Source organism: Medicago truncatula, chromosome 1, assembly GCF_003473485.1.
Source record: "Medicago truncatula cultivar Jemalong A17 chromosome 1, MtrunA17r5.0-ANR, whole genome shotgun sequence".
Lineage (NCBI taxonomy): Eukaryota > Viridiplantae > Streptophyta > Magnoliopsida > Fabales > Fabaceae > Medicago > Medicago truncatula.
Window position 1 is genome coordinate 122,472 of NC_053042.1, and position 12,218 is coordinate 134,689.

The following is a 12,218-nucleotide window of genomic DNA, read 5'->3' on the forward strand; positions in this document are numbered from 1 at the left end:
GTACTTGGTTGTTGCGAAGAAGAGAGTAGGTTATGGAGATGTTAGTTAAGAAAATGAATGGAGGTGTGTATATTGGGCGTAGTACAGAAATTTAATAAAGAACATTGCTATTTAGTAAGATACCACCCTTTCATGAAATCCATGAAAGCACAGTGGGAAACGGAAAGTTGTGGATTTGACAAAAAAAATATATCGTATTGGTGGTATAAATTTGCGACGAAGTGTTTCGTAAATTTAACTCAATTGGTAGTTATCGTGATATTATGTGCAGGGGAAGAAGTTCCAACCCTAGATTTCACACTTCTCCGCTCAAAATGTGTGTGAATCTAACACTAGATTATTTGATCAAAATTAATATTTGGGTTGAAATATTTAACAATATTTTCTTCAGTCACATTTATAAGTAAATATTTTTTTCTTTAGATTTATTGAATAAATGATATATTTAGACTATAATATAATCTCAATACATCAGTTATTTTTTATTTTTTTTTAATAAAACACATCAGTTATTTAATGAATAAGTAAAAATAATAATTGATTATAAATGTGATCGGAGGTAATAACTCGTTAATTTTCATTTTGTGGTAAGAAACATTTCGCTTTTATAAAATATATATGGCAAATGCTAACATGTATCCCAGAGACACATATTAAGGAGCTCAACATAGAAATATTTATCTTAAAAATTACATGCATCAATTATTTAAAAGGCAAAATATTGTATTTTCAATGCAAAACTTCTATTTTTAAAAACCTTAACATGTATATTTAGGACACAAGTTAACAAGACCTGTTTATATTAAAGGTGCAGGGCAGCTCCGGCCATGACAGTATTAGCAGCTGGGCTGAATTTGTTTTTGCTGCTGTCCGGGTTTGGAGCTGTTTAGCTGCTGCTGTGCTTTTGGTTCGTGCCTGCTGGCCGGCTGCAGAATTTTTCTGCTAGGTTCTGCTACTGTATGGGACGCTGTTTTAGCAGCTATAGGTTCCTGCTGTTTTTTTTTTGGTGGTTTTGCTTGTTTCGGTGTTATGGTTGTAAGGCAGGGGTATGCGTGCGGTATTTTTGCATGTATATGTCGGCCTCAAGACCGGATTCTGTCCTTTGGGGGTTTTGAGAGGTGCTTAGGTGTCCCGTATATATGCAGCATCTTTATTGTATTTTTCACTTTTTATTACGAGTTTAATGCTCCTTGCGTTTTTTCGTCGAGAATAAAATTTGCTATTAAAAAAAATATCATATAAATAGAGTCCTAGAGTGGCTAATACTCCCATCATTCCAAGACCACTTACAGTTACACACAATGAAGGTGAAAACAGAAATGCTAGTTGTGTCTATACTAATAATAATCCTATAAACATTTGTAAAAATATAGTAACCCTAGCTATGCTTATATCAACCGCAACAAAAAAGAAATGCTAGCTAGCTATACCTAATTCTATAATAACTCATATCATATGAAAACGAAAATGAATAGATTTTGCACTTCTTTTTTTCCAAGTGTGGTTAAAACTAAAGTCGCAGCTAGGTAGCTAGTTCCTAATATGTAAAATGTTGGGGGTGAAAATAGTTATAAAGTGCCAAATTAAAATTGCAGGAAAATTGAGTCAATCAAATCTTGAATAGTACTTCTACAAAACCAAAAAAACGGTATCATTAATACCCATATACAAATCTTTGTGTTTTTATGTGTGTCAGTTGTGGTAATTAAATTATTAGCTCAGGACATGGATGGTGTTTGCCTTATTGTCGGATATGCAGACAAATAACTGAGTCAAACCGATAAATGTTCAAAAGTTTCAAAGGTTCCTAGATTTCAGCAATTTATCTTCTTCCAAAGTCTCTTATTAAGTGCCATTTTAAACTTTTTTATACACATAAATTAAGGAAATTGTTAATCAATTTTTAGCAGGTTTAACTCATTTAGGATTGACTTAGTGGTTGGAATGAGATTTTGGAGTGTGCTACTCTTAAAGTTTTAGGTTTGATTTCTTCTGGTGTCAATTTCGATGGACAAGTTCATATGAAGTTTTGCACTTTAAATGGGGCTCCAGCAAGTGGGCGGTGTGATTGGTTCTCTCAGATTAGTCGATCTATGAATCGGATATCGAGTTTAAAAAAAAATTGCAGGTTAGACTGCCTCCAAATAGTCAATTACAAGAATCGAACATAAATTCTCTTTTTGGGAGAGTCATGTTGTCAACTCTCCTAACACCATGTTGCTCGCTAACGTTCAATTTGGATAGACTATATGAACATAAAAAAATTTGTAGTATGAAGTTAATCATAATCAAACTTATATAATGTTGTGAATTTAATTAAAACTCACATGAATACTATGTGGAGCAAAATGAGTAGAAATCAATAACCAAATTGACCAAACAAACCACAAACAATAAAAATAAGATACAAGAGAGGGTAACTCTCCAATAAACTATCCGTTAGGTTTTTACAAAGATATACAAGAGTTACAAGAAATTAACCATTAACAATAAACTCTAATTTCTATCATTTTTCCAACATCTTTCCATGAACAAGGGTCTCAATGATTTCATTCACCAAGGTGCACTAACGGTTTCATAAATTTTGATTTATGGAGACAAGATTTTATATAATAAGTATATATACAAAATTATTAGTGATCTGTAAGTGATAAAATAATAACATCCCCCTCAAAAAGAGAAATTTACATCAATATCATTGAGAAAATACTTGAGATTATAACCACTATTTTTTTATGAAACCGGGTATATTGTAACACCCTAATTCCCAATTTTTATTTTTATAATAAAAATGCATTTAAAATAAAGAAACACACAAGAGTGTCATACATCTTCTAAAAAAAATTCAAAAGTACTTCATTCAAATTAAAAACATTGCAATGGAATAGTTTTCAAAAACTTTAAAGTACATGTCGCATCACAATTTCAAAACCAAAACTAAATTCAAAAGAATTCTAAAATGGAGTCTAAAATAAAAAGAATCTCTGGTCCCTAGTGTTACTGATCAGAGCTTCGACTCAATAAAACTCCCAAAAAGCGATAGACAAAAAGTAGAAGGCCCCAACGCCATCCTTCGAGACTCACTGCTACTAAGATCTACTTCCTGCAAATCTACACGACAAGGGTGCAGGCGCCCAACCCGCCACTAGAGGGTGAGAATATATTCAACATAAGAAATGCATAAACACATCTATAGATCGAGAACAAAGAATACATCATTTACATTTAGGCATGTATACATCACAATCAGATACTATTCACATTTAAACATATACCTTCATTTAATAAAATCAACATATATTAGTCAACATCTTATAATAACATGTGAGCATCAACAACATTTAAGAATATCAAAAAGCATCTAGCAAAATACATTTCATTCACAGATGACCATTTAGAAGCACATCATTGAATTTAAATAATTACATGTCTTTAAATCACACATGTTTTAATTACACATCTTCAAGTAAACTTGCAGTAATGTATGCAATGTCCCTAACTCGACTCTATATGCATGTAGTACCAAACCTACTCACCAATTTTATCCCATCATCTTTGAATGCAACACCATCAAAGTATTTTAAAAGCAACACCGTCTTTGAATACAATACAATCAAAGTATTTTAAAGATGAGTACAACACCATCAAAGTATGTTAAATCACATCGTTAAATAGACTCGACCATGAATGCATGAACACAAAGTAATGACTCGACAAAGCACATCTTTATATGACTCGATAAATACACATCTTTAAATAACATCATCGTCAAACATCACATCTTTATCTAACACATCTTGAAATTACACATCTTCAAATAACACATCTTTATATAACACATTTTTATATAGCACATCTTTATATAACACATCATCAAATAATACATCAATAAATAAATCATCTTTGCTCATCAATTAATATCTAATTAACTCAATTCACCATCTAAATCTTATTATTTCAAACATAATTAAAAATAGTAGAAATAATTTTCATTATAACAATTATCTCTATAAACATTACTTTAAAGTAGGATATATTCTTTTAAGCTGAAATAGTAGGAAGTCTTTCGATGCACATGTATATACACACAGTTTATAAATTCTAGAGCAAATCAGCAACAAGTTCCAAATAATTATCGGTATAGCAACGAATCACAAATGAAATACTAAATAAAAAGATGCCTAATTAATTAGTATCTACATCTCATAAGATAGTTCATCGATATTTCTACAAAATCATGTCAACAGTTAATCACATACGATCTAAAATAGCATTGTTATTTGAAGCACATATTTACATAAATAAAGTAAATCAAAGCAATGAGTAGCATAGGAACAAAACTCATAGAAACTAGTGGCATGTGCACAAAACTCATAGTACACCAAATCTTCAATGAACATGTAAATTTACGAGGTATGAATCTTAACCCATGAACGACAGCAACGGTGGCATATTGCAATCATATAAACAATAACTCACAGAAGTAGTAATGAACAATTAGACATTGATAAATAGTTATGGTCAACGCAGAAGTATATATCATGCCACTAAATAAAATTTCAGCAATATAAAAGAAAACAAATTTAACAAAGTCATCAATTGAATAAGGAAACAACCAAAATTAACAACCCTTCACTACCCACATGAGTACATATCCCTTACGATGAATAAAACTCCTCCCTTACCTCTAGTTTGCCAAACCGATGAATTCCTAGGTGAAATCTCCCTTCAAATTCTTTCTACTATGCCTCCTTGCTCTTCTCTCCACAACCCTAGTTTTCCTTTGATCTCTAATCTTTTCTTTGCTTGTTGTAACCCTATTTTTCTAATTTTAAATATGTTTTTGGTCCCTATACATATACCAACTTTTCGTTTTAGTCCCTCTAAAATTTTCCTTCAACTTTTAGTCCCTATTAAATTTTCAATCACTACTTTTGGTCCCTTTTTTTAAGTTAATTTTAGTATTTTTTTTATTAATAAAATTGGGCAGAAATGTGTACAATATTGAAAAAAGCTTTCCCAAAAAATTCTATAGTTTACAAAATATAAATTTAATATGAATTTTTAACTATCAAAAATATAAAAATTCATATTTAATTCATGTTTTGTTAAAAAATTCTAATTTTTTTTGGGAGAGATTCTTATAATATTATGAATTTTTCTGCAAAATTCTATTAAAAAAATATGAATTCTACATATGAGTTTACTTTAAAGGAAGGACCAAAAGTGAAGATGGGAAATTTTTGAGGGACTAAAAGTTGAAGGAAAAATTTAGAGGGACTAAAATCAAAATTTGGTATATTTATAGAGATCAAAAACATATTTAACCCATTTTTATAATATTCTCATCTATTTATAATCATATTCAGCTAAGTTTGTTACTAATCTTTTCAGATTACTATCTGCACCTCTGAAATTTGTTACTATTATTTCCGTTACTACACCGTCTCTCTGATTACACTCCTCTCTACTTAAATCATTAAAACACTACTCATCTCACTAAATACACCTCTATACTACCCAATTTTACTAATCCACCTCCGTTCACACTCTACTTTCTTATTCTCTCTAAAGTAGAAACTTTATTTTCTTCCTAAATATTATTTTCTCTCACTCTTTAACTGACTAACCAATCCATCTACCTTCCCCTTAATTACCTATTATCTCAATAAATACGAAAATTAAATTAATAATACCAAGCAAATCAATACTATTAATAATGTTAATATTAATATCATCTAATAATAATACAAATAAACAAATATTAAAAATTGGGGTGTTACAGGTATCTTCCGCACACAACTACAAAAACAAATCCCTCAAGCCTTGTGAGACTCAAATGGACGACAAACTCACACTATACTATTATGTATTAGAGAAATGAAAGGCTCCTTAACATCTACAAAATAAATTTGTTCTTTACGTGTCTTTATACTTATAATGTATTGTAATTTTTTTTTCTTTTCAACACTTTCAAAAATATCTCTCTTTACGTATGTAAGAAAAATCATTCAAAATTTTATCTCAAATGTATTTGCATATTTGATTATGTAAAATTCATATAAGATAAATTCTTTTTATGTATAAACTTCCATATGATGAGGGCAATTTATTATTTTAAGAAGGAGCAATAATTAAAATATCAAATACCTTAACAAATATAACATAAAAAGTAACTAAGTAAATCTGTCTCGGCCAAGGTGTTTAGAATGTTTTCTAACACAATTCCACCACAAAAACACTTAAATCTTAACCTTTTATTTCCTAAGAATTTCCTTTTTGGATAAACCCTTGTCTGCCTCACTTCCACATCATGTTAGAACTAAAAACCAGCGCCTTTTATATACACGCATCATTTTGCTTGTCTTGCACTTAAAAAACAATTTTCTAACCTACAAAGCTTGTAGAACAAGAAAGCAAATAAGTGAAGGAACTGTCTTGCTGAGCAAGAAAACCGCATTGTATTTCAATTTTCTTGATAAACAAATAAATTCAAAGTAAAAATGATTTAAAACCTATTTGTTCTCACAGAGTGTCACTTTCTTTAAGTAAAAATTCATGATATTACTTGTTCTTACAATTAAGACACTGATCTCTCACTTATTGCTAATTTCTCAATTAAGTATAAAAAATAAATAATAGTAAATCAAAATTCAACTCATATTATTTCCATTGTTTTTTTTTAAAAAAAATTTCATTGATTGTTTTTGTTTAATTACTATTGATTAAATCATTATCTTAACTTTGGATAACTCTTAACTTCTATTTATTTGTGACCACCTTTGTCATATAAATATATCATTCTTAAGTGTAGTTTATACAAATTTGTTGGGCCACGAGGGGTGCCTCATTAAGTTGGATTCTCACATTGTTTTAAGAGCAACCACACAACTAAAATTAAAAATCACGTCTTTATCTAAAACTTAAGACATTCAGTTTATGAGTCCTCTCATTTATAGGTTGTTCAATCTCAACTTTTGTTCAATATAAAACTTAAACAAATATTTGACACATTGCATCATCTCTTCCTCGAGTGTGAAGTTTGAGACTTTCCACGCCCTTGATCCAACAACATGAATTTCTCATGCTCCCGTACCAAGTCAAACTGAGCTCTGATACCATTGTTGAGACATGAGGGAGAACCTCATTGAGTTGGATCATTATATTGGGTTAAGTACAATCGCACATGTGAGATTAATAATATCAAATTTGATGCCATATCTTCACCTAGAATATTAAAGCAATACATTTATGAGTTCTCTAATTTATATGTTGCTTAACATCAACTCTTTCAATCAATATAAAACTTTAATTCACACTTGACGCATCACACTAAAATTATTAGAAATTTTAATCAAAACTTGTAATGTTATGACATTGAAATTGAATGTGCTTCTAAGGGCTGCTCAGAGGGTAAAACAAGTACGCAGGGTATGGGGTATGCTTATAATGGAGGCCTGTCTACATGGCGTTACATCCTCCACAAAATAGAATCAACGTTTTTTTTCATTTTTCATGACATCACCAAATCATAACTTCCAAAAGTGTTGTTTTGTTCTTCCAATTCGTCTCTTAATCTAGTTTTCACCATTATTATTTTTTCTCCTTCTTATCTGTCGGGAAGTAGTTTTTTAAGATCAATTTTGATTGAGATTCACACTTTTAAATATATATTTTTTAGTTAAATAAGTGGTTTTCAAATTTTTACATACATTTAATTTTTCTCTACATTTTCTTGTGATTTCATCAAAGGTATTAACGGGACTAAACTCATAACTTTTAGATTCAAAGTTTGTTATTTTACCACTAGACCAAACTCTTAAAGCTCGCGTAGTGCTTTCTCAACTAGGCCATTATAAATTTAATTACATAAAATAATGAGAATTGTTGTTTACACATTTGATAAGGCTGTGCCACATGAGTAAATGACGTTTTTGCCCTTCGGCAGTTAACTGCCGAAGTTTTAGAAATCCAGCTGCAGTTAACTACCGAGGAAAACCTGCCGAGGAAATCTGATTATGCAGGCATTGAGCTCTGCATCATTCTAAAACATTTCCAAGGCTTTTTTTGACCAGTTTTTACCTGTAATTAAAGCAGAGCATTTCGAAAGGCAAAACAATTCATACAACATTGAAACTCGGACATAAACAAGATAAATACAATATCTTTTACAATTGTCCATAATTAAATCAAACCGACATTTGGTTCAAATTACACAAACGTTTGAAATTCATCATAACGGCTCAAATAACAAAAAAATATTAGCGCAAATGCACAACTTAATTAAACCAACATTTTTGTACATTAAACAAAGTAAAAAAATCCCATGAAATTAAAAATAATGTCATCAAAGTACAAATAACAAATATATAAATCAATGTCATCAAAATACCAAAACTAAAAAACAAGTCCTAAAAAACAAACTACTACTACTGGTCCTGGTCCTGCTGATGCTGGTGCCTCCTCCTCGGCCTCTAGCCTCGCCTCCTGGTCAAGATAGGCGCGATCTGCTCCCTAAGATGGCTCATGGCCTGAAACCACTGTTGAGGGGTCATGCTCATGACCTCCTCCTAGCCTAACTGCGCATCAGCGCCACTAACCATGTCATAGGTGTCAGGCGAGCTTCTCGCCTCATACCGCTCCCACTTCTCTGCAATGATCTGCTCTTCATTTGCAGGCCTCAGAAGATCTCCTGGAAGAGGTGGCAAGATCTGAGGGTGAGACACCCTAGTGTACTATAGGACATAGCCATCCGCCATGTCTACTCTCCTGTCTGCTCACCCCAATCATCCGCCTTAAGCGTGTGAGTGCGGAAGTCGACGAACGCCTGCACAATGTAAGGCGGTGGGAGGTCTACAACATCAGTCGGATGTCTGGGGATGGTCTGGAAATATCCGTACTGCCTCAAAACCCTATCGGGCAAGTGACGGTACACCCTACGGACACCACACATAATCCAGCCAGAATACCAGAAAACCTCCTCAAAGTCCTGGATCTCCCTGTGCTCCTCTTAAGGCCTCCAGCATACGTCATCAAATTGTATACGATCAAGCAGTGACCCCCTCCCCGTGACCCTTCTGGAGCTTCCACCTCGCTGAAACCGGATAGTTTTCCATGTAGTCAGTGTTGGGATCAACACTGTAAAACCCAGGAAAATACGCCAAAAATCATGCCTGCACAAACCAAACAAATAACATTTATAAATTATTACACACGGAAAATATACCAAAAAAAAAAAAAATTAACAAAAAAAAAAAATATAAGTTTTCTTATAGTGAGCAGTGTCACGCTCCCCCCAAGAGCTCTGTCTCCAGGCCTACACGCATAAGCTAACTCGCCGTATAGGTAAGCAAGTGTCATCCCTCCCCAGGAATAATTACGCATCCCTGCCTAGCCGTCCTCCATGGTCGTCAGATATACCAACTCGATGCACTTGTTGCTTCTATCGCCAAACAACAAGCATCCGACCAAGTAGAGAAGGTAACACCGGACGCAGTAAGTCCTAACCCTCACCAGCTCCTCAAGCTCCTCTGGATCCTTCGTACCAGCCAATAAGTTGGCCCTACCAAGGTACGTCGTATAAAAGTCCCTCAGCCTCGGGTAGCTAATGTACCCACCGTACTCCTGCCCACAAATCTTTTCCGCCTCCTACTGCGACACACCCAGATGCCTCATAAGTAGTGCCGCTCCCTCATGTTTCAGCATCTTCTTCCCATGACTCAACATCCGCCCCTCAATCGGAAGATGCGTGAGACATGCAACATCATCCAATGTCACAGTCATCTCCCCTAAGGGCATGTGAAAGGTGCTGGTCTCAGGATGCCACCTCTCGCATAGAGTCATCAGCAGAGCATGAAGCACGGTGGAGTATCCCAGGTAAACCAAGTCATGTAACCCGCTCTCCCTAAGCGGATCCCAAAACCAATTCTCATTCCCGTTTGGGCGTCCGAGACTGAGGATCTAAGCCCCATGATTAATCGGTTTAACCACACGGAGCTTACGAACCTGAAATAATAGAAAAATAAATATAGTTTAAACAAACACACATATAAAGAAAACAATTAAACATAAAGAAAAAGAATTAAAAAAAACACATATAAAAGTGGATATAATAATTAAACAAACACACATTTAAAGAAAATAATTAAACATAAAGAAAAAACATTTAAAAAAATTACACTTACATTATCTGAATTATACCAAAGTGGCAACACCAGATGACTGGCATAAGAGTGGAGCAAAGATAAGTCTGTCGGTCCACCAGAAAAGGGAGGGTCCACAGGTAACACCTCCGGTGCAGCAGCTGCTGCAATGTCATCATCGTCTCCTACATGCTGCTGCTGTGGTATATGATCCTGGTCATACCCACCATCAGTCACATCGTGGTGTACCTGATCCTGATAATTCAGGTACTCCACCCCAGACAGGTCAACAACCTGTGACTCCTCAGGCTGTGTAGCCTGAGAGCTCCCTGAACCATCTCGCCTCCGACCTCTACCCCTCTTTGGGATGTGGCCGCTCTGCCTCTCCCTCCGGTGGCTCTGAGTCATCGCACACCTACCACCAATCATCTTAGATGGATCAATGGGGTCCTGATCAGCCATATCTACACAAAAAATAATAAAATTAACATCATTCAACTTATACATTCAACCACTTTATCAAAAACACTAAACCTAAACATAACCTAAACTTTCACATTCAACCTAAACATAACCACTTTCACATTCAACCACTTGACCAAAATAAACACATCGATTGAACCTAAACATTATCATACACATTATCATTCACATTCAAACGTAAATAATCAAATGCATTATCATACACATTCAACCTAAACATAACCTAAACTAAACATAATTCAATATATACATTCAACCTAATTCAATATACACTTTTTCAATATGCATTCAACCTAATTCAATATACACTTTTTCGAATTACAATCAACATCATATCCATAACCTAAACTAACTAAATAAACAATAAAATTATCATTGAGGCATTTTCTCAAACACTTTGTGTACAAAGTATCAAACATACTCAAAATGTGATCTTTTGCCACCATTCAAAACCACATTATACTCTAACATCATTCAATCATCAATTAAAGCCACTACATTCAATTATAAACTACATGCAATCATCAAAAATTCAATTCCTACATCAACCCTAAACACATGAAAACTACCATTTTTAAAATAAAAAAAAAACTACCCAAACTAACATTATGATTAAAAATGAGTCAAGATACTTACTTGTGATTAAATGGAGATGATGCACTTGGTTTTGCTCAAAAAAGGAAATTGGAGAACTTGGTTGATTTTGAAAAACTTTTGAGAAATTGAATAAACTCAGAAAACCGAGTTTCTGCTTCTGTGTATGTTTAGTTCGCATCGGCAGTTAACTGCCGCCGATTTACTAAAACTTCGGCAGTTAACTGTTGAAGAGCATTTAGGTAAAATACTCGTGTGGCACAGCCTTATCAAATGTGTAAACAACAATTCTAAAAAATAATTGTGTTTACTCTAAAAAAAATAAAATTAATTAATCATATTTGACTAATGAGATAAAGTCAAAACAGATTCCTTGTATCTATACACATTTTTTATTAAGTAGTTTAATGGGCAGAATTTCACCCCTTAAAATGAATAAGTGGCGAATTTAGAGTTCGATCACCAAACCCTAAGCTCACTATGCTCATAGAGACAAAGTGAATTAAATTTGAGAATCTAACCGTGTGTGCTACCGATGATGATAAAAGAACTACTTTATATTACCAACCAAAACCACACGACTGTTTAGAATAAGTGTCCAAAAATTACGATTACCAACCAAAACCATAAAAACATAAATAAACGGTTGTAAAAGAGATATCATCCCCACACAAAACTATAAAAACATAAAATAAATGTTAGCATAAGAGATCATCCCCACATGCTTCCTCAAAAAAAGATTTCAGCAGTGGCTAAATGAAAAATACAATTTGAATACTGACATAGACCAGCAAAATTACAAGAAATCGATAATGTTGATAAAAAAGGTACATGGATGTTTTACTAAATAATTCTACGTAACAGAACTATAAATGACAAGTCTTTCTAAACTTTTCATATTAATTTACGCTTTATTTATACCTTTTTTTTTTTTTTTTTTTAAAAGAACACAGTTCATTTATACTTGATTTGTAGTAAAATATTAATTTCTAAGGTGTC